The 23,380-nt window shown below is 39.5% G+C and overlaps 1 long non-coding RNA gene and 1 pseudogene across 1 annotated transcript; one reads left to right on the top strand and one right to left on the bottom strand.

The window, feature by feature from the left end:
• The window catches only part of LOC117508938, a 117,082-nt pseudogene that overhangs the window by 40,908 nt on the left and 52,794 nt on the right, over positions 1 to 23,380 (top strand).
• Positions 18,684 to 23,221, bottom strand: LOC117508319. The gene is made up of 3 exons (XR_004560051.1): positions 22,461 to 23,221; positions 22,185 to 22,189; positions 18,684 to 18,721 (listed from the first exon to the last, which is right to left on the bottom strand). It is a non-coding gene; the product is annotated as an uncharacterized LOC117508319 (long non-coding RNA).

Consider the following 23,380-nt stretch of genomic DNA (forward strand, 5'->3'; position numbering starts at 1 on the left):
GGTCACATAGGCTGCACTGTACTTCTGTGACTCGTGGTGTTTATTGTGGCAATTTTCTGGAAATCATGATAACACAGTTTAACCTGTAACAGCAGGCTTGCTGACTCTTTGTTACTTAGGACTTCAAACATTTTTTTTATATTTATTTGACTGTATTTTGCAGTGCAGGTCTGTTGGTTGAAGATGGGCAGTATTTGGATTAAAACATTTTATTGTAAGCTAAAGCTTAGTTCAGAGAGCTTTGCTTGGGTCTGATTGAAGATGTGTGCTGTGTGACAGAAATGTAAAGATAAGCACAATGTTTGAGTGTGTCTGCCCAGCCTCCTTCCTTATCATCACATCTGTTTTTGTGCTTTTGTGATCTTTTGCTAATCTGCATTCAGACTCAAAATTCTCACATTCTTCACTTTGGATTACATTTTTGTATAAATCCCTTTGGAGTTGGGATAACACAGATCTAATTCAATTTTTCTCACAGGTTGTTGGTGGAGGGCTGGACCAAATAATTACACGTTTCAGAAAGTATTTTTTGTTTCAGCTCAGTAGCTTGGCGAGCATAGACACGGTCATATCCCTTTCCAAGTATTTTTTCCAACACAGTTCATTGGATTGGATGCAACTGAATGCAGATCCAAACTTAAAGGCTTGTCCTTTTGTTGGCTTTACCCTTCTGTTTTGTATGTTCTCTTGGTGTTACTCAAACCAAACCCTGATTATCTACAATTCTCACGGAACAATATTCTGTATGCCTATTGGTTTAGTTGAATGTGGGTTGTGTATTGTAGCATTTGTCTGTCCCTTGATTAAATTAATTAATTTATATATATGTAACATTTTCAAGCTCAGAAAATCATGAGGCATCACTGTAGATTAACCTATGCTCTTAAATGTTTTAGCGGCAAAAACCCTGCAGATCTTTAACATTGAGATGAAGAGCAAGATGAAGGCTCACACGATGACAGATGACGTGACATTCTGGAAGTGGATCTCCCTCAACACTGTTGCCCTGGTCACAGACAACGCAGTCTATCATTGGAGCATGGAGGGTGAATCCCAACCATTTAAAGTCTTTGACCGTCATTCTAGCCTGGCTGGCTGTCAGATCATCAACTATCGAACAGATGCCAAGCAGAAATGGCTGTTGCTCATTGGCATTTCAGCGCAGGTAATGAGAAATTGGTGATGCTGTGTGTGTGTGTGTGTGTGTGTTGTGTGTGTGTGTGTGTGTGTGTGTGTGTGTGTGTGTGTGTGTGTGTGTGTGTGTGTGTGTGTGTGTGTGTGTGTGTGTGTGTGTGTGTGTGTGTGTGTGTGTGTGTGTGTGTGTGTGTGTGTGTGTGTGTGTGTGTGTGTGTGTGTATACGCACGCATGCTTATCTTTTTTACATCTGATAGAGGTTTTGTTTTCATTGCGACTTTCAATCAGAGTTTAGTGAGGAGTGACATCTGGTCCAAGGCAAAGGTAATTCAATTTTTTAACTGATCTAGATCCTGGATCAGTTTTAAGCTTTCCATAACACAGCATTTTTGGAATATTTTGGTTAATTTCTGGAAGACAATAAGCCCAAAAACTATCACGACCATGATAGACTAGCAGCATATATGGTGGGCTAAGTTGTATAGATAGATAGATAGACCTTTATTGTCCCCAGGGGGAGATTTGTTTTCACAGCAACTGTCACATAAAAACACATATAGACACAGAACACACATACAAATGACAGGTGATCAGGACATATTATAAACTGTTTAAAACTGCTATGGCAGAAGGGACAAAGCTTTTACTAAAGCGTGCCCGCTTCCACTTCAGAGTTCTGTACCTGCGACCAGAGGGCAGTAGGCAGAAGTAACAGTGGAGTCTGTGCTGGTTGTCCGGGCCATGCGTATGACTGCCTTATTGTTGAGTTGTGAGAGGTCCGTGGTGGGCAAGCTGATGATTCTGGATGCTGTGTGAGTGACCTTAATTAGTTTATTTCTGTTGGTGATGGAGAACATATTGAAGTAACAAGGTGAACAGTACAGAAGGATGGGTTGAATGATACTGGAGTATAACAATAACAGGAGTTTTGGGGTGATGGAGAGGGCACGGAGCTTATGAAGGATATGGAGTCTTTGCTGGGAATGTTTATGGATGTCAATGACATATTGATCAAAGGTGAGCTTATTGTCCAATATGAGTCCGAGATATTTGAAATGATTGACACGCTCAACTGTTTTGTTATAAATGTTAATGGGGGCCAAGTCCGGGGTGTGTGATTGAGTATGAATCAGTAGCTCCCTAGTCTTGTCAACATTAAGCTCCAAGAAGTTATCTGAGCACCACTTAGTGAAGTGGGTAACAGACTGATGGAAGGCGATTATGGAGTTAGTGTCCTTGAGAAGAGCAAGAATGGCTGTGTCATCAGAGTATTTAAAATATGTAGTTGTGGGTGAGGGGCTGGTGCAGTTGTTGGTGTAGAGGGTGTACAAGAAAGGGCTGAGTACACACCCCTGGGGGGCACCAGTATTGGTGATAATGGTTGATGAAGTGTCTGAGCCAAATCTGACAGACTGTGGTCTGTTGCTGAGGAAGTGGTGAATCCAGTGAATGAAGAGTGGAGACAGATTGAGAGTTTGGAGCTTCTTAATCATTTGGGGCCATTGTATTAAATGCCGAGCTAAAATCAATGAATAGTATGGATGCAAAGGTACCAGGTGACTCAAGATGTTGCAACAAGGTGTGGAGGAGGCATGCCACAGCATCCTCGGTTCCTCGCCTGGCCCTGTAAGCAAACTGGTATGGGTCCAGCAGTGGTCTGACAGCTGGGAGAATGGTGTGAAGAATAAGTTTTTCCAAGCATTTCATGATAACGGAGGCAAGAGCAATTGGCCTGTAATGATTTGGCTTGGATGGATGTGGCTTTTTGGGAACTGGGATGATTGTAGAGGTTTTCCAGACTGTGGGAATGTATGCTGATCTGAGGGAGTCCCAGAAGATGGAGTACAGAACTGGGGACAACTCCATAGGACATAGTTTCAGCACCCTGGCCGGGATACCATCTGGCCCTGATGCCTTTGCCACCTTACATCTACTTAACTGCAAACGTACATCATCCTCCGTAAATGGGGGGTGGGATGGAATGTCCAGGGGCAGGGCACAAAGAAATACCTCACAGAGGCAGAGTTATCAGTACTATCAAAACGTGTATAGAATGTATTGAGAGTATCAGCAGAAATGGTAAGGTCAGGTATTGTATTGTGACCAGATGTTTGACCAGTGAGGACCTTGATTTTCTTGTAGGCCTGCCTAGTGTCCATGCTGCTAAACTCTTGTTCAATCTTGTCCTTGTATCTGAGTTTAGCCTTAGTTATGTCATTTTTTTATCTGTCTGTTCAGTGTATTAACTGTGTTCTAATCCCCACGCTGGAAGGCTTTGAATCTGTCTCTCATACTGCTCTTAATGTGAGATGTAATCCAAGGATAAGAATTTGGGTATTTCTTAAATGTTCTTATTGGTATAGTGGATGATATACAGAATTTAATGTAATCTGTGATTACTGAATTTCTGTGCTCCAAATCTCCTTCAAAAATATCTCAGTCCATGCACGCAATGGAGCCCTGCAGCTGTGCAATTGCATCCTTCAACCAAATGGGGGCGCTGTAGGTGGAAGGCTTAGCCCATTTTAGTACTGTCCTGTAATGCGGAAGCAAAACAACAACATTGTGGTCGGAGAAGCCGAGTGGAGGATGTGCCTGGGCAGTAAACGCATCAGAAATGTTCCCGTAACATAAATCCAGAGTGTTGTGCTTTCTCGTGGGAATATCCACGTACTGATGTAATGATGGCGTGACAGTCTCCAGTCTACAGCTGTTAAAATCACCCATAATGAACAGTGGAGCATCAGGGTACCTAGCCATCATAGAGCTAGCATCCTCAGCTAATAGCTCCACTGCTACCCTGGTGTTAGCACTGGGGGGAATGTAGACACAGCTGACTACCACACACGGGAATTCCCTCTGGAGATAAAACGGCCGTAGAGACAGGGTCAGCATATGTGTATGAATTCTTCATGTTCCAAAAATTGGCGAGGCCACACAGACACAGAGAAAATACATTTAGTAGGTGCATATCTACAGTAGTTAATATGAGTCCTCTGAACCCCAAGCATTTTCTTGTCTTTTTGCTGCCGCCACATTTTTACTCACTATGGGTTCATTTTTCTACACACCTGCAAGTCCTGCACCTCTGTGGAAATGATATATTCATGACGAGAAGAAGGTTGAACACAACGTCTCATGCAGTATAACAATTATATCATAAATCCCAAAGAAGAAAAATGTATGTTGAATTTCTTTGATATTTTGAAAAAAAAAATGGAAAAAGATTGAGTCTACATGTACAACATTTTCCAACTGTCAGTAAGTGTTAACAACATGAGAAATGGTTAGTTCCACATACTCTCCATGTGTCTGTAAATATTTCTTTTTCTGTGCTACTCTTTCTCTCAACTGCAGGTGCATCTCAAAAAATTTCATCATGAGCAAGTTCAGTATTTTTGTCAGGTATTTCAGAAAGTGAACATTTTCTATATTTCAGACTTTACTGCATATGATCTAAAAATTAACTAAGAGAAAAAGAACTGGACTGTTGTACAGTGGTCCAAAGTCCTCTTTTCAAATGAAAGCAAATTTTCTATTTCATTTCAAAAATCGAGGGTCCCAGAATCTGTAACTTGGAGTCCAGTGTGAAGTTTCCGCAGTCAGTGATGATTTGGGCTGCTGTGTCATCTCCTGCTGTTGGTTCATTGTGTTTTATCAAATCTAGAGTCAGTGCAGCCATCAACCAGGAGATTTTAGCACACATCAGGCTTCCATCTGCTGACGAGCTTTATGGATATGCTGACTTGGGACCTGCCCACAGTGGAAAACCAAAGAACATGCATAAATGAATATACTTTCCAAACGTTTGACATTTGTGTATTATAAATCCTTTTTTTTTAATTGATCCTATGAAATATTGTAATATTTTGAGATACACATTTTTTTTTATTTTTTTGTAGCTGTAGGCTGCATTTATCAAAATTAAATGATAAAATGCTAGAAACATTTGTTTATATGTATTGAATCTAGAATATATAAAAGTTGCACTTTCTCAGACAAGTTTAATTTTTTTAGATGTACCCATATCTCTCTTCTTCCCATTCTCTCTATCCTAAATTCATTTAAGAATCATTGTTTTTGTCTTTTAAATGTCAAACGTCATCTTTCTTTCTTGGGATATTCAAAAGTCTAAAAACACTTTACACAACATTGGGCTTTTAAGTAGAAGTATTTACTGCACCCATCTGGTTCTTGTCTGGGTCAGAGTGCAGGCGGGCAGAAGGGCAAGGGTTTTGTGATATGGCATCACCCCATTTAAAATAACTGATTTTGTAGGTAGCTTCTCTGTCAAAATGAAATTACTCCAGTGATTGATTGATTGATTGATATTTTAATAGCTTTACCTCTCATTGAGCACAACTTTGGATGCTGTAGCTACTCTGATAAAGAGAACCTTAAATCAGAAGGCCTGACTCCGTGGTATAACCCACAAACCGCAGCTTAAAGCAGATAACCCGTAAGCTGGAGAGGGAAATGGCGTCTCACTAATTTAGAAGATCTTCATTTAGCCTGGAAAAAGAGTCTGTTGCTCTATAAAAAAGCCCTCCGTAAAGCTAGGACATCTTACTGTTCATCACTAATTGAAGAAAATAAGAACAACCCCAGGTTTCTTTTCAGCACTGTAGCCAGGCTGACAAAGAGTCACAGCCCTGTTGAGTCGAGTATTCCTTTAACTTTAACTAGTAATGACTTCATGACTTTCTTTGCAAATAAAATTTTAACTATTAGAGAAAAAATTATTCATAACCATCCCAAAGACATATCTTTATGTTCGACTGCTTTCAGTAATGCTGCTATTTGGTTAGACTCTTTCTCTCCGATTGTTCTGTCTGAGTTACTTTCATTAGTCACTTCCTCCAAACCATCAACATGTCTATTAGACCCCATTCCTACCAGGCTGCTCAAGGAAGCCCTACCGTTAATTAATGCTTCGATCTTAAATATGATCAGTCTATCTTTATTAGTTGGCTATGTACCACAGGCTTTTAAGGTGGCAGTAATTAAACCATTACTTAAAAAGCCATCACTTGACCCAGCTATCTTATCTAATTATAGGCCAATCTCCAACGTTCCTTTTCTCTCAAAAATTCTTGAAAGGGTAGTTGTAAAACAGCTAACTGATCATCTGCAGAGGAATGGTCTATTTGAAGAGTTTCAGTCAGGTTTCAGAATTCATCATAGTACAGAAACAGCGTTAGTGAAGGTTACAAATGATCTTCTTATGGCCTCAGACAGTGGACTCATCTCTGTGCTCGTCCTGTTAGACCTCAGTGCAGCTTTTGATACTGTTGACCATAAAATTTTAGCATGCCATAGGTATTAAAGGCACTGCGCTGCAGTGGTTTGAATCATATTTATCTAATAGATTACAATTTGTTCATGTAAATGGGGAGTGTTCTTCACGGACTAAGGTTAATTATGGAGTTCCACAAGGTTATGTGCTAGGACCGATTTTATTCACTTTATACATGCTTAGGCAGTATTATTAGAAAGCATTGCTTAAATTTTCATTGTTACGCAGATGATACCCAGCTTTATCTATCCATGAAGCCAGAGGACACACACCAATTAGTTAAACTGCAGGAATGTTTTTCAGACATAAAGACATGGATGACCTCTAATTTCCTGCTTTTAAATTCAGATATAACTGAAGTTATTGTACTTGGCCCCACAAATCTTAGAAACATGGTGTCTAACCAGATCCTTACTCTGGATGGCATTACCCTGACCTCCAGTAATACTGTGAGAAATCTTGGAGTCAGTTTTGATCAGGATATGTCCTTCAATGCGCATATTAAGCAAATATGTAGGACTGCTTTTTTGCATTTGCGCAATATCTCTAAAATTAGAAAGGTCATGTCTCAGAGTGATGCTGAAAAGCTAAGTTATGCATTTATTTCTTCTAGGCTGGACTACTGTAATTCATTATTATCAGGTTGTCCTAAAAGTTCCCTGAAAAGCCTTCAGTTAATTCAAAATGCTGCAGCTAGAGTACTGACAGGGACTAGAAGGAGAGAGCATATTTCACCCATATTGGCTTCTCTTCATTGGCTCCCTGTTAATTCCAGAATAGAATTTAAAATTCTTCTTCTTACTTATAAGGTTTTGAATAATCAGGTCCCATCTTATCTTAGGGACCTCATAGTACCATATCACCCCAATAGAGCACTTCGCTCTCAGACTGCAGGCTTACTTGTAGTTCCTAGGGTTTGTAAGAGTAGAATGGGAGGCAGAGCCTTCAGCTTTCAGGCTCCTCTCCTGTGGAACCAGCTCCCAATTCAGATTAGGGAGACAGACACCCTCTCTACTTTTAAGATTAAGATTAAAACTGTCCTTTTTGAAAAAGCTTATAGTTAGGGCTGGAGCAGGTGACCCTGAACCATCCCTTAGTTATGCTGCTATAGATGTAGACTGCTGGGGGGGTTTTCCCATGATGCACTGAGTGTTTCTTTTTATTCACCTCTTTTTGCTCTGTATGCACCACTCTGCTTTTAATCATTGGTGATTGATCTCTGCTCTCTTCCACAGCATGTCTTTTTCCTGATTCTCTCCCCTCAGCCCCAACCAGTCCCAGCAGAAGACTGCCCTCCCTGAGCCTGGTTCTGCTGGAGGTTTCTTCCTGTTAAAGGGAGTTTTCCTTCCTACTGTCGCCAAGTGCTTGCTCACAGGGGGTCGTTTGTTGACCGTTGGGGTTTTATGTAATTATTGTATGGCTTTTGCCTTACAATATAAAGCACCTTGGGGAGACTGTTTGTTGTGATTTGGTGCTGTATAAATAAAATTTATTTGATTTGATATTTTTTGTATTTTAAATTTCCCTGAAGTGTGACAAAAAATAGACTATAAGAATATGCAGTTGTATGCAAAAGTTTGGGCACCCCTGATAATTTTCAGGATTTTCCTTTAGAAATCATTGGTTGTCTGGATCAGAAATTTCAGTTAAATATATCACATAGCAGATAAACACACTGATATTTGAGAAGTGAAATGAAGTTTCTAATATTTACAGAAATGTGCAATAATTTTTTAAACAAAATGTGGCAGGTGCATAAATTTGGGCACCCTTGTCATTTTATTGATTTGAATACATTTAGTACTAATTATTGGAACACAAAATTGGTTTGGTAAGCTCATTTACCCTTGACCTCCTTACACAGGTGAATCCAATCATGAGAAAGGATATTTTAGGTGGACATTTGCAAATGTTTCCCCTCTTTGCATCTCTTCGAATGAGTGGCAACATGGGAGATTTTAAACAACTCTCAAATGAGCTGAAAACAAAGATTGTTCAACATCATGGTTTAGGGGAAGGATACAAAGAGCTATCTCAGAGATTTCAGCAGTCAGTTTCCACTGTAAGGGACATAGTGAGGAAATGGAAGACCACAGGCACAGTACTAGTTAAGACCTGAAGTGGCAGGCCAAGAAAAATCTCAGATGAGCTGAAGTGAAGGATGGTGAGAACAGTCATAGTGAACCCACAGATCTGCTCCAAAGACCTACAGCATGATCTTCCTCCAGATAGTGTCTCTCTGCATCGTTCAACTATACAGCACACTTTGCACAAAGAGATGCTGTATGATGCTGTAATGCAGAGGAAGCCTTTTCTGCATACACGCCACAAACAGAGTTGCTTGAGGTATAGCACATTTGGACACATTTAGCACATTTGGACAAGCCAGCTTCATTTTGGAATAAAGTGCTGAGGACTGATGAAACTAAAATTGAGTTATTTGGACATAACAAGGGGCGGTATGCATGGCTGAAAAAGAACACAGCATTCCAAGAAAAACACTTGCTACCTACAGTAAAATTTGGAGGTGGGTCCATCATGCTGTGGGACTGTGTGGCCAGTGCAGGTACTGGGAATCTTGTTAAAGTTGAGGGTCACATGGATTCCAGTCAGTATCAGCAGATTCTAGAGAACAATGCTCATGAATCAGTGACAAAGTTGAAATTGGGCTGGAGCTGGATCTTTCAGCAAGACAACGACCCTAAACACTGCTCAAAATCTACTAAGGCATTCATGCAGAGGAACAAGTACAATGTTCTGGAATGGCCATCTCAGTCCCAGACCTGAATATTATTGAAAATCTGTGGTGTGATTTCAAGCGGGCTGTCCATGCTCGGAAACCAACAAAGATGAGATGTTTTGTAAAGAGTCCAAAATACCTTCAACCACAATCCAGATTCTCATTGGAAGCTATAGGAAGCGTTTAGAGACTGTTATTTCTGCAAAAGGAGGATCTATTAAATAGTGATTTTTTTTTTTTTTTTTTTTTTCCCCCCCTCCTGTTTGGGGTGCCCAAATTTATGCACCTGCCTAATTTTGTTAAAGAATTATTGCACACTTTCTATAAATCCTATAAACTTCATTTCACTTCTCAAATATCACTGTTTGTCTGCTATATGATATATTTAACTGAAATTGCTGATCCAAACAACCAGCGATTTATAAAAGAAAATCATGATGAATTTCCCCTTATAGGGGATGAATAAAGTATCTATCTATCTGTCTATCTGTTTGTCTATGAAATCATTGGGGTGCTCAAACTTTTACATACAACTGTATGTATTGCTTGGAAAAGAATTTTGCAAAGGTTTTTTTTTGGGGGGGGGGGGGGTTGCTGGTTGGATACATTTTGTTTGATGCTGGTAAAGTATACGTAACGAAGCAGCAGCTCTAATATGAAGGCTTGAATGTTGTCTGTGAACAGCTAGAACAGCTTGATGATGTGAAGTGTGATGAATGGCTGTTTTACTGTAACTCGCACAGAACTGGGCATCAGTGATGCCGGTAACGCGTTACTTAGTAACGCGTTACTCTCATCTGACCACTTTTTTTAGTAACGAGTAATCTAACGCGTTAATCTTTCCAAATCAGTAATCAGATTAAAGTTACTTCTCCATGTCACTGTGCGTTACTATTATTTTTGCATTGTGGGTCGATAGCAGCATTAAACGTGGTCCGTGGGCAGGAAGACTGAACTGCCCACTTTAAGTGAGCTGCGAGCTTTTCATCCACGTTTTTTTGCAGCAGCTTCCGGGCAGCAGCTACGACTTGTCCTCACCTCTTAAAGCAGTGACAACAGCACAAATGCACTGAGCTTTACAAAGACATTTTTATGCTTTTTTTTTTCTCTCTCTGAGCCGCTCCGTATCTGCTGCTAAAAACAGCTGGTCCTCCGCCACGCGTCAGGCACGTCAACAACTAACACTATTTTCCACTCAAATGCACCTAAACTCTCTTTCTGAGGACCACATGATGTGAAAACACAATAAAACTTTCTTACCTGTAAATCTGGTCATGTTTCCTGCGTAAGTAAATGTTATCCATTCTTTGTGCCCAAACGCCAAGGCAGGGATGAATCCAGATGGAATGGGGGCGTGGGGCAGGGATGTGCCCCCCCACAACACCCCTAGATTAAAGGTCCAGTTTTGAAGTCGTTTTTTTACTACAACTACTAATACTACTTATAATAATAATTTCGACAAGTAAAATGTTTACAGAGAATTTAAATGTTAGAAAAAATTTAATAGTTACATTTATAAACAATGTAGGTTAGAAATTTCAAGTTTTACTGTTACAGTGCTGTCAACAGTTAAATATGAGGTCAAGAAAGAGGTCTTTTTTTACTTTTTATAAAACAAGTATTTATTTTCATTGAAGTCAAGAAAGGATGACTATGAAGTGAGTTTTGGCAAAACAAGTATCATTGTCATGTTGAGGTGGCAGAGGGTTGTTGTCGGCAGCTGGGGAAAGTAACTAAAAAAGTAACTAGTAATCTAACTTAGTTACTTTTCCAACTGAGTAATCAGTAAAGTAACTAAGTTACTTTTTCAAGGAGTAATCAGTAATTGGATTACTTTTTCAAAGTAACTGTGGCAACACTGCTGGGCATTGACCTCTGGGCTACATTTTCTTACTCCAGCAAAACCGTGTTGTTGGAGCCATGCAGCTTTACTCAGTGGACAGGAAAGTATCTCAGCCAATCGAAGGACATGCTGCTGGTTTTGCACAGTTCAAGATGGAGGGAAACGGTGAAGAGTCGACTCTATTCTGCTTTGCAGTGCGAGGACAGGCTGGAGGAAAAGTAAGAATCCCCAAAATGTTCTGGTGTAAAATGCCTAAAAACTGCCCAAACAACAGATGTGGGTGAAAGAATTAATCCTGTTCCAGTTACCCTAGTGTGGTCTATTCTTCTGTGGTCAGAAATAATTTGATTTGTTTTCCTTCCATTTTTCATATGTTTTATTTAGTAGTAGTATTTAACCTATTTTTGTATGTGCGCTTGCAAAATAAGATGTTGGTTTATTTGTGAAGAGGACAGATAGCGTTTAAGAAAAATAATCATTCATGTTTTCATTCACACAAACACACAGATATAAAAAGGTTTTTGTGTACCCCTGAGCTATTACATATTTGAATTTTCTGCTCAACTCCGCTATGTGAGTGGTGAGGTAGAATGCAAAACTTGCACTCTGCATTATTTCTCCAATCACAGGCAGAGAAGCCAATAACATCTTCAGGGATGTTTTGTCCTCTTGGTGGCTTTCCTCACTAGTCACCTCGTTGCACAGTAACAGTTTTTGGGAACTGCTGCCTCCAGACAAACCTGCCATACAGTACCATACTGCGTTTATGTCAGTTATTAAGAAATAAATAAAGTCCAAGATGTGATTGGTGTCTTTGAAATGTTCATGTATCCATCCCCTGACTTGTTTGGAAAAAAATATGTAAAAGTAATGGCTAATGTGTGTTATACTAAAGGGTGCATTTACTTGTGCACACCATCATTTTGACTTTTATATTTTTTTTCTTTTAATTCATGATGTAGAGATTACTTTTCACTGTTGGTTAATTTTAGAAATTTTAATGTAATAAAGCATGAATTTTTTATTTATTTATTTATTTATTTTTGGCAAAGAATACAAAATGTGAAAGCTCAAGGGTGCACAAATGTTTTCACATGACTTTATACACACAAAAGCATTCACACTGATGATCCCTGTGTAATTTTAATTATTTTGTGTGCTCCCCCCCCCCTCCCCCAGCTGCACATCATTGAAGTGGGAACTCCTCCAACTGGAAACCAGCCATTTCCAAAGAAAGCTGTGGATGTTTTCTTTCCTCCAGAAGCCCAAAATGACTTCCCTGTTGCCATGCAGGTACAATAACAATAATAAACAGACTTGAAATAACTATACTTGTTTATCCCACTGTTTCAGTTCCACCAAGTAAAAATGGTAATAATTTTTGGTCAGTTTTTTTTGTTTTGTTTTGTTTTGTTTGACTGTTCAATTACTGTTTTCTAAGAATACTTAAACAGTCAAGTCCCACCTATGAGTGGTATATATTCACATGGTGTCATTAAGGTAATGTACATATCACCACATTTTTATTGTAGCACATTCAATATGCTTTAACTGTTGTGGTTGAAAGTACTGTATGCTGTAAAGTAATACATCTTGTGCCTTTAAGTTGTGATATGCTGTTGAAGTTTCCAGGAGACTTCTAATGCATAATGGCTGGCTTGCTATTATGTTCTTTTTTTGTTTACCCACATATGTAGATCAGTTCCAAGCAAGATGTCGTTTTTCTCATCACCAAATATGGCTACATACACCTGTATGACCTGGAGACTGGAACCTGTATCTACATGAACAGGATCAGTGGTGAGACCATTTTTGTTACGGCTCCCCATGAGCCGACTGCTGGCATCATCGGCGTCAACAGGAAGGGCCAGGTAACTGCACGTGAGAGCATACACTTTGGCTTTCTCTCCATCAGGTCATATTCTAGTACAATATGTGATAGGGTCAACGCAGCATCCCATTTAATTTCACTGCAAGTGATTCAACAATGCAACATGTACTGTTGTGTCTCAGATGCACATTCAATTTGTGTGCATCTTCATGCTGTAGGGAAGAGGTTAAAAACACAAAATTCTAAAACTGCAACATTAAGAATTGCTTAATTTATTCAGTAAAAATTTGAAATGTTGAATAGGTGTTTATTTTCTTCCAAAAGGAACCTGAATGTCCCATGTACTTGTAAATATGTTCCTGTTTTTGGAGGGTTATTATTGCTGAGGGCTGATGGTGAGTCACTTTTTCTATGGTGTGTCACAGGGCTGTGAAAACTCCGCGGATCCGCGGAATTCCGTGGATTTCATCATGGAGAGGGGTGGCGGGGTGTTAGTGATGTACTCTTTAATCGTGAACATCACTGAGTTTTTGAAATGCTTATCGCAAAGTGTTCTCTTTTTTTTACAACATCATGCAAGTTTTAGAAGTCCACGGACACTGATCTGTGTGTTACAGATACAAATCAGTTTCCTCAGATCCGCGGAGTTTCGAGGAGGAAAAATGCTGCTCAAATTAATGGCTGTGAAAACTCCATGGATCCGCGGGATTCCACTGATTTCATCCTGGGGAGGAGGGAGGGGAATGTTCGTGTTGTACTCTTTAATTGTGATTGTCACTGAGTTAGGAAAATGCCCGCAAAGCGTGTTTTTTTTTTTTTTATTATTTTTTTTTTATGACATCGTATAGGTTTTATGGATCTGCAGATTTTTGAGGACGTTGTGTCCTGTCAAGTTTGATTTATGACACTGAAGACCGTATTATGCGGGTTGGCGTGTGTTCCGCCAATTAACTCAAGGAGAAGAAGCAACAGCAGCGGGATGGCACACCGCAGTGTGAAGATTTTTTTTTTTTCTCTTCCCATTTTATCGGTGCGCTTTTCTCCGCGTTTCATTTCATTATTTGCAGTCAAGTTTTTAAAAAGAAGTTAGTGGTATGTCGGTGTCGCGGAGGGAGAGGGGGAGGACGGCGAGAAAGACGACGTAAAAAAGGTGGATAAAGACAACGGAATCAAGAATCAATGGAATTGGCGCTGGCTCGAGTTTAAAGTGGGAAAAGAATATCTTAATGAACATATCCGAAAGTTAAAAGAACCGGGAAAAGCATACTGCAGCCTCTGTCATCAGGGTGTTAAGTATGGATCTGGAGGAAAACCCGCTTGGTTGAACACGTCCAGGCAAAGAAGCACGTCAAACTGGTTAAATTGAAGATGTCAAATTACAGATTACCAGGTATCTTCTCTTTTTTTCTTTTTTTTTTTACGTGAAATGTACTTAAAATTGAAGGTGTTTTATGAATAACTGAAATGATCAGTGTTCTGGTTTATTATATACATGTATAAATGTATGTTCACATTAATATTGTTTAATGAGACACATGACATCACACTTAAAGATCAATTGTGTTATTGTTTTTTTTTTAATTTTACAAGTTCCTTCAAGTACATTTCTTTTGAAATTGCATATAGCAGCATTTATACACACACACACACACACACACACACACGCACACACACAGAGTTTCATCTCATCCACTGATATTTTATAATGTTTATGTAGAGAGAAAGGGGGGAGGGCTATGGAACAGCAAAGTAATTAAGTTCTCCACTGTGAATAGTAATAGTTATGTTTAATTAGATGTGGTATATATTTGATTTATTTATCTTGCTGCATTTTAGAAGCCCCAGATCCATCTCCAGCTTATGGTTGCCCAAAGATGTGGCTTAAAGAAACAGGATCAGGAGCTGTTGTTCTGGTTCCAAAGACTTCCACACCCCTGACTGATCAAGTTCACAATTTAGAGACCATGACTCTAGGATTTGTTGCTGAGAACTCCCTCTCTCTCTGTTGTGCCACGGCTTCTTGATCTCATGAAGGTAGCCGCAGTTGATAAGAAGGCATTAAATTCAATATCTATGGACAGAACATCTGCCTCATATAAACTGAGATTTGGTCTAGCAAAGACTATGGATGATGAGCTTATCAGTGTCCTGAAACAGTCTCACTTTTCCCTTAACATAGATGAAGCTACTTCACAAAACAATAAAAGAGTTCTGGCTGTGCTAGTGAGCTACTTCTCCCCCAGTCTTAGATCACCTCTCATCATTTAGTGTCATACGGGTTGATAGTGCTACCCTGCACTCTGAGCTTGTTTCACTTATGGATCAGAAAAATCTTCCCTGGGATAACGTTGTCTCCCTTTTAATGGATTCCTGTGCTGTTATGCGAGGTAGCAAGTCAGGTCTGGAAACCAGAGTTTGTCAAGAAAATGCACCGCATCTCCTTGATATAGATGGGGACACATGTCACCATGCACACAGTGCTGCAAAGAAGTTTTGCAGTGTTTTTCAAAAGCATGTTGAGAAACTTTTTTCAGATGTATTTTCTGATTTTAAGTGGTCTGCTGATTTGAGACAGATATTTGAAGAGATATATGATGTACTTGGCATAACATACACCGTGCCACAACGCAGTGGCGGTCCTAGCCCCACCGGCGCCCCCCCAAATGCAGTCGCGGCAGTAGGGTGTACTGCGCTACTCCACTTGGGGGGGGGGGGGGGTAATACGCGCCCTCTGCCTGCTGTGTGGTGCATGTATCTTTCTGCCATTGTCTGACAGACATGTTTTAACCGGAGGATCCCCCCACCATCACAGGCACAATCAGAATTTCTACTCAATTTTTATTTGAAAAAACGTGGAAGAAACTTAAATATTACTATAAACATAAAAAACAAACTGTAATACTGGGTAAGTTAAAAGTATAACACACAAATAAGAAAATAATGTAGAAATAAATACAAAAAATAAATAAAGTAAAACTATTACTGTAAACAAACATATCAAGACAAAAATAAACTGTAATACTGGGTAAGTTAAAAGTATAAAATACAAATAAAAAATAAATACTGTAGAAATAAAATAAAAAATAAAATAAGGCATTTCTAAATTGCACCAATATAAAACCATTTGAGAAATTATGTGTACAATGGCACTTTGATAAAGACATAAATCTCACTGCACAACTGGAGGAAGGTCTGAACTTTTTTATAGGACAATTTACAGTATTTCACATTTTGGGGAACAAAATGAATTGCACAACTGTTGTGTAAAGTCCTATCCTTCATTAATAATAATTCAATAAGAGATAATGATTCAATAAGAGACTACTAACTACACTATTACTTTTCAAACAAGAAATACAAATTAAAATGTACAAATGAACATTGTAGAAAACATATTTGCTGGTACTGTACTTTGAACAACAAGATATAGTTTAATGTGCACATCAACTGTCTCCTAAATGTTGACCCTCCTTGCCTTCCTTGATGCAAATGTGATTAAGGGACTGTCATACTGACATAGAAAATGGCTAACAACTAAGACAAAAACAAACGAGCATATACATATATTTCCAATTTATGAAATTCAGAGTAGGAGAAATTGTTGAGGCGTCTAAATATACATGGTCCAAACTACATCACAAAATGCTGTTTGTTTAGTTCAAGAACAATTTCGATCTTCTAATATTTTCTGCTCTGCTGCTGTTAACAAATATGTCATCCTAAGCAGCTAAACGTAACCAGTTAGCATCTTATGTAAAAAGTCTGTCTTGCAGCAGGTTACAGCCTACGTAACACATTTCACACAACAAGAAATGACACAGCTTCTGCTTACCTCTATCTTTTGCTCGTTTCTCCTCTTCTTTTCTCTTTTTCCTAAACTGCGCACCTGATGGCTTTGCCCTTTTCTTTTCCATCTTCCATAATACGCACTGAAGCGGAATAGGTTATCACCCCCGCCCATCCCCAGGGTTGCCAGATTGACAACAAAACCCCATCCAAACCTCCAGAACCTGTTACCTGTCTGTCAGACCATGGCAGAAATCTACATGCACCACACAGCAGGCAGAGGGCGCTCATTACCCACAAGTGGAGTATAGCGGTAGGCACTGCTGCAGCGATTGCAATGCGTTTGGGGGGACCGGGGGTCGGTCATGCCGCCCCAGATAAGAAGCCGCCCTGGGCGGCTGCCCATATCGCCCATATCTGAAACCGCTTCCTCCACAACGTTGTGTCAGCCACAGATGGTGGTCAGTGTATGATGTAGCCTTGGATCATGTTCGCCTGTCTGATGCCCTCATCATATTTTATTACTCCTTCCTATCGAAGACAGATCGAGCCCTCTACCATCCTTTCGTAGTAGGAGTGTACCAGAAGAGGAAGGTTACCAGCCAAGGGAGGAACACCATCCACTCCATACATGATATTCTGGCTAAGAAAACCATGACGCAGGCCGAAAGATCCAGATTGTAGAGCATCTGTTTTATCAGCAAACACTGACGAGGCTCATTCTGCAATTCTACATCTCTGTTTTGCCTCTGCTGAAGAAGTATGTTCTCTTGCTTGAAATGAAGCAGCCCATGATACACAAGCTTCATGACATGCAAATTGATCTCCTCACAGAGTTTATGTCATGCTTCATCAAACCAGAATGTCTGCAAAACATGAGTCCTAAGAATATCCAGGAACTGAGTCTACGTGATCATCTGTTGAAGACTAAGGACATATTTGTTGGGGCAGCTGCAAGACAGATTTTTGATGGATGCAGGAAGGATGATTCAACAATCCTGTATTTTCTGCAAAATGTCAAGTCAGCTTACATTGAATGTGGCCAGTACCTACAGAAAACCATGCCATTGCAGAGTGAGGTACTGCAAGCTTTTTCAGCAGTGGACCCAGTCATCAGTGGACACACAGTCACCTTGCAGTGTCTAAAGCATCTGCCAAAGCTTGTACGAAATGTTTTGACGAGTACTGAAGTTGACAGCTATGACATGCAGGTTTGGGCCTATCTCACAGACAATCATCTGCCTGCATATACAACCCCTGGCAATAATTATGGAATCACTGGCCTCGGAGGATGGTCATTCAGTTGTTTAATTTTGTAGAAAAAAGCAGATCACAGACATGACACAAAACTAAAGTCATTTCACATGGCAATTTTCTGGCTTTAAGAAACACTATAAGAAATCAGGAAAAATAATTGTGTCAGTCAGTAACTGTTACTTTTTTAGACCAAGCAGAGGGAAAAAACATGAACTCACTCAATTTTGAGGAATAAATTATGGAATCACCCTGTAAATTTCATCCCCAAAACTAACACCTGCATCAAATCAGATCTGCTTGTTAGTTTGCATCTACAAAGGAGTGATCACACCTTGGAGAGCTGTTGCACCAAGTGGACTGACATGAATCATGGCTCCAACATGAGATATGTCAATTGAAACAAAGGAGAGGATTATCAAACTCTTAAAAGAGGGTAAATCATGATGCAATGTTGCAAAAGATGTTGGTTGTTCACAGTCAGTTGTGTCTAAACTCTGGACCAAATACAAACAACATGGGAAGGTTGTTAAAGGCAAACATACTGGTAGACCAAGGAAGACATCAAAGCGTCAAGACAGAAAACTTAAAGCAATATGTCTCAAAAATCGAAAAATGCACAACAAAACAAATGAGGAACGAATGGGAGGAAACTGGAGTAAACGTCTGTGACCGAACTGTAAGAAACCGCCTAAAGGAAATGGGATTTACATACAGAAAAGCTAAACGAAAGCCATCATTAACACCTAAACAGAAAAAAACAAGGTTACAATGGGCTAAGGAAAAGCAATCGTGGACTGTGGATGACTGGATGAAAGTCATATTCAGTGATGAATCTTGAATCTGCATTGGGCAAGGTGATGATGCTGGAACTTTTGTTTGGTGCCGTTCCAATGAGATTTATAAAGATGACTACCTGAAGAGAACATGTAAATTTCCACAGTCATTGTTGATATGGGGCTGCATGTCAGGTAAAGGCACTGGGGAGATGGCTGTCATTACATCATCAATAAATGCACAAGTTTATGTTGATATTTTGGACACTTTTTTTATCCCATCAATTGAAAGCATGTTTGGGGATGATGAAATCATTTTTCAAGATGATAATGCATCTTGCCATAGAGCAAAAACTGTGAAAACATTCCTTGCAAAAAGACATATAGGGTCAATGTCATGGCCTGCAAATAGTCCAGATCTTAATCCAGTTGAAAATCTTTGGTGGAAGTTGAAAATGGTCCATGACAAGGCTCCAACCTGCAAAGCTGATCTGGCAACAGCAATCAGAGAAAGTTGGAGCCAGATTGATGAAGAGTACTGTTTGTCACTCATTAAGTCCATGCCTCAGAGACTGCAAGCTGTTATAAAAGCCAGAGGTGGTGCAACAAAATACTAGTGATGTGTTGGAGCGTTCTTTTGTTTTCATGATTCCATAATTTTTTCCTCAGAATTGAGTGATGCCATATTTTTTCCCTCTGCTTGGTCTAAAAAAGTAACCGTTACTGGCTGCCACAATTTTTTTTTCCTGATTTCTTATAGTGTTTCTTAAAGCCAGAAAATTGCCATTTGAAATGACTTTAGTTTTGTGTCATGTCTGTGATCTGCTTTTTTTCTACAAAATTAAACAACTGAATGACCATCCTCCGAGGCCAGTGATTCCATAATTATTGCCAGGGGTTGTATATGCAGGCAGATGATTGTCTGTGAGATAGGCCCAAACCTGCATGTCATAGCTAATAATATAAATAAAATAATTTTTGCCAGGGGTTGTACACCATCCAGTAGAGTTGATGATTGGTGGGCAGCTGTTGATGTTACAGGAAAGTACAACCTCCTCCTCAAGATGGTGAAGGCAGTACTCAGCTGCTTTCATGGTCCCAAGGTGGAAGCTGCATTCAGTTTAATGGGTAATGTTAGATTCTAGGGCACCAAGTATGCATGTCAGCACATTGAGTGCTATTCAGACAGTAAAATACAGAATCATGCAGCATGGAAAAACAGCGAGTAGGGAAGGCAAAGAAGAAACAGGAGAGAGGACAAGAGAGGGGTGTGAGAGCAAGTGTAAAGTTACAGTCAAAAAAGAAAGCGAAAGAGATGCTCGAAAGAGAATCAAAAAGAGCAAGAAAAAGTCATACTAAAAATTAGCAGGAAAGATGTCAGCAAAACTGAAGAAAATGCTGACGAAGAAAAGAAAATAAATATCCTAAAACATTCAGTTGTAAATAGTTGTATATTTTTAGTCTAGAATTGTTTTTACTGGCTATCAAACAAGAATGTAAGTGACTTTTTTACTATGTTGATATTGTTCCATGATTTTCAAAATATTCTGCAAGCTTTAGTTGTGGTTTATGAAATGCTTTAACTGTCTTTTCTCTCATGTCGTTTAATTATTCTGAGTTACTGAATAATTTGGTTTAGAATTAAAAGGAAAATCATTCCAGGTCCTACTTCCATGTCATATTCTGTTATTTCAACATTATCATTGACAGTTCAATTGAAAGATTGAATCTATGGTCATTTAAATATGCACTTCTTTTGAGATTTTTTTCTTCCAGGAGATGCTGAAAATGTATCATTAGATACAGAATTTATTTGGCTGCGCTCCCCAGACCCTCGCAAATTTTTCCTCGGATTTGATAATTTTCATTTCACAGCCCTTGTGTCAGTACGTCTGTATATTGTGAGTACTGGGTGGGTGACAAGTGACCTTGACTGTGGAAATCTCTGGATGTTTCATTCTGTAGCAGCATCTTGACTGTTGAACATCAAGTTAAATCCACAGCAGGATAAATGATGTTTGTCAGTGACGCTGCCAAAGTTAATGTTGCTGCTATTCTTGGCTTTTTATCGCTGCTGTATATAAAACAGTTTTTTTGGGCATGCACATACAAAAATACAACTCATTTTGAACTTATCTTTCTATCCAGGTGTCACAAAACATTTTTTTACTTTGTATTCATACACAGTTCAGATGGGTATCACGTTTTCCATGTTTTTGTTTCTACCTACATGCTTCAGAATCACCGACAGGAATGGACACGGGCAACTCGATTCCAAGACAAAATCTAGCTCTGAGTAAAAACATGCATCCAAGTTGCTACTTGTATCACATGTACACTTACTGTAATAATTGTTTTGCAGAAGCACTGAGTAATAAAATGCATGAACACATGACATTACTTTGTTTCCATTCACAACTCTAATATATCTCAGTTCCTGATAACGTGAAGCAAAATAATAGCATTACAAAGAAATTTGAGTACTGCCCACATCCGGTGTTATAAATGTCTGAAGTGTTGAGTCTTTTTAAAAATTTTGGCCAGACACTCATTTTATACCTTGTAGATATACAACACATGCTGTTTACCAAATGTGTGCTGTAATAGAGAATAATTGCAGATGGTGATAAAACAGATTGGTCGCTGCTCCTCCACGTCAAAAGGAGCCAGCTAAGGTGGCTCAGGCAACTTTTTCAGATGCCCCCTGGACGCCTCGCTGGAGAGGTGTTCTGTGCACGTCCCATCGGGAGGAGGCTCCGGGGAAGACCCAGGACACGCTGGAGGGACTACGTCTCTCGGCTGGCTTGGGAACACCTCGGGGTTCCCCTGGAGGAGCTGGGGGAGGTGTGTGTGGAGAGGTCTGGGCGGCTTTGCTTGAGCTGCTGCCCCCATGACCCGACCTCGGATGAAGCGGAAGAAAATGGATGGATGGATGGATGGAGAAAACAGATTGTAGATGAGGCGTAATCCATAAGGCTAATAACTGCATTTTGATGCAAAGTTGCAGTGAAATCAAAGTGTGAGCAGAGAATTTGCACCTGTGCCCTCTTGTGAACAGGTCAGGTCTGGGAGCATGCACTGATGCTGTGTTTCGCCTAGTCCACAACACCTCAGAACTGCCCTGGGTCCTGGATGGCAAACAATCGATCCATTCCCACATCTATATTATAATAGCCAAGTGACCTGTGTGTGTGTATGGCTTCAGTCACGCAAAAACCAGGGAGAGTTGACATTTGCCATTAGGTATGCTTATGTATTTTGAGTCAAGGATGAATGCTGCGAAAACAGAAAGTTGATAGGACAAAAGTGTTTTGAGAAATTAACAATTTTAGTTAACCAGTCAACAATGGACATTCTGCTGCAATGCACCATGGGAGTTCAGGGTTTTGAGGTTTTAAATGTTATTGCAGTGTTGTTAGTTATTGCTTTGTTTTTATAGTTGGTTTAGTTGCTGTTACCATGAGTGACATGTCATGTTGGTACCATGAGTGAAGTGTGTAGTGCTTTTAATGTCTTCTGCCACCATCTCTGCCCACCACAGCAACCCTTGATTAAAGGTCCACTTTTGAAAACATTTTTCATACTACCAGTGACATCCAGTGAGGTTGATGGCTGGTGAGGCACTGACTTCATCACAATCAGATTTCCAAACATAAACCCCACAGAGTAGCTTATTCATTGTTTGATTGGCAGCAGTTAACGGCTTATGTTTAAAATCTCATATCAGCATTCTTTACACGTACAAACTGTAGCACACAAAAAAGCACATTTAATAAAAAAAACATTATTATGGTCTTACCTTTACTTGTAAATGAAGTCCATGTACTGCTCCTTCTGAACAAAAGCCTTGATGACTTGTTTGTAGAAGTCTTCTTTAGCTTCCTTCAGTTTTAAAGTCTCTCTGTCTCAGTGGAGATCACTGTCAAGGAAGAAAGTCATCCTTGATCAGTCCTGTTCTGACTGTATGTTTTCAGCATTTTCTGTCTTTGAATGTGAGTGGTCGACTGCTAGTCTGTGATGAGACGTCTTGGTAAATTCTTCCAGTCACAATATCCCATCTGAGTCCAGACATTGTCACAAGCTGAGAAAAGAAGGCAGGAAAAGCAGAAAAGGGGTTTCTTGCTGGACGTCCACACAGCCAGACTTTTAGTGTGCCCCACTCCGTTTGAAAAGAGCGGGTCTTCTGTCGCGTAATCTGAAGAAAATCTTTCAGCTCCATTGTTGGTCTTCCTTTAATTTAAGTTTAGAAAAATTATTTACTATAGTTCTGGACTAAGTTTAATTGATGAGCAGTATAAAAATTACTTGATTTAACTTTTCTACATAACTAAAGTTGGATGTGAAACAATATCTTTTTTAATGTAATGTCTAAACTCACTCCTTACTGGGTCTGTTTGGGGTTCTCGCTTTAAAATCAGATCAGTTAGGATGAGGGAAGCCAAAAATATGAAAATGATTACGGTTCATGTGATTAGTAATCTTATCAAACAAATATGTTGGTTGTGATATCAGTTTTAGTGAGAAAATCGTCATCAAAAACTTTTCAGACCCCCTGCCAACAAAGGCCCACTGGGATGTTAATGCACAAGTGTTTCTATAAAAAAGTAGCAGGGCAGTTTATAATTTGGGTGTGAAAAAAATTTCAATTTTCAGTCAGACGTTTTTTGCTTTAATCCCTGTGGAACAGAGCTTGCTAAAAACAGATGGATTCTGTTGTAA

The sequence above is a fragment of the Thalassophryne amazonica genome, chromosome 4, assembly GCF_902500255.1.
Source record: "Thalassophryne amazonica chromosome 4, fThaAma1.1, whole genome shotgun sequence".
In the NCBI taxonomy this organism is placed as follows: domain Eukaryota; kingdom Metazoa; phylum Chordata; class Actinopteri; order Batrachoidiformes; family Batrachoididae; genus Thalassophryne; species Thalassophryne amazonica.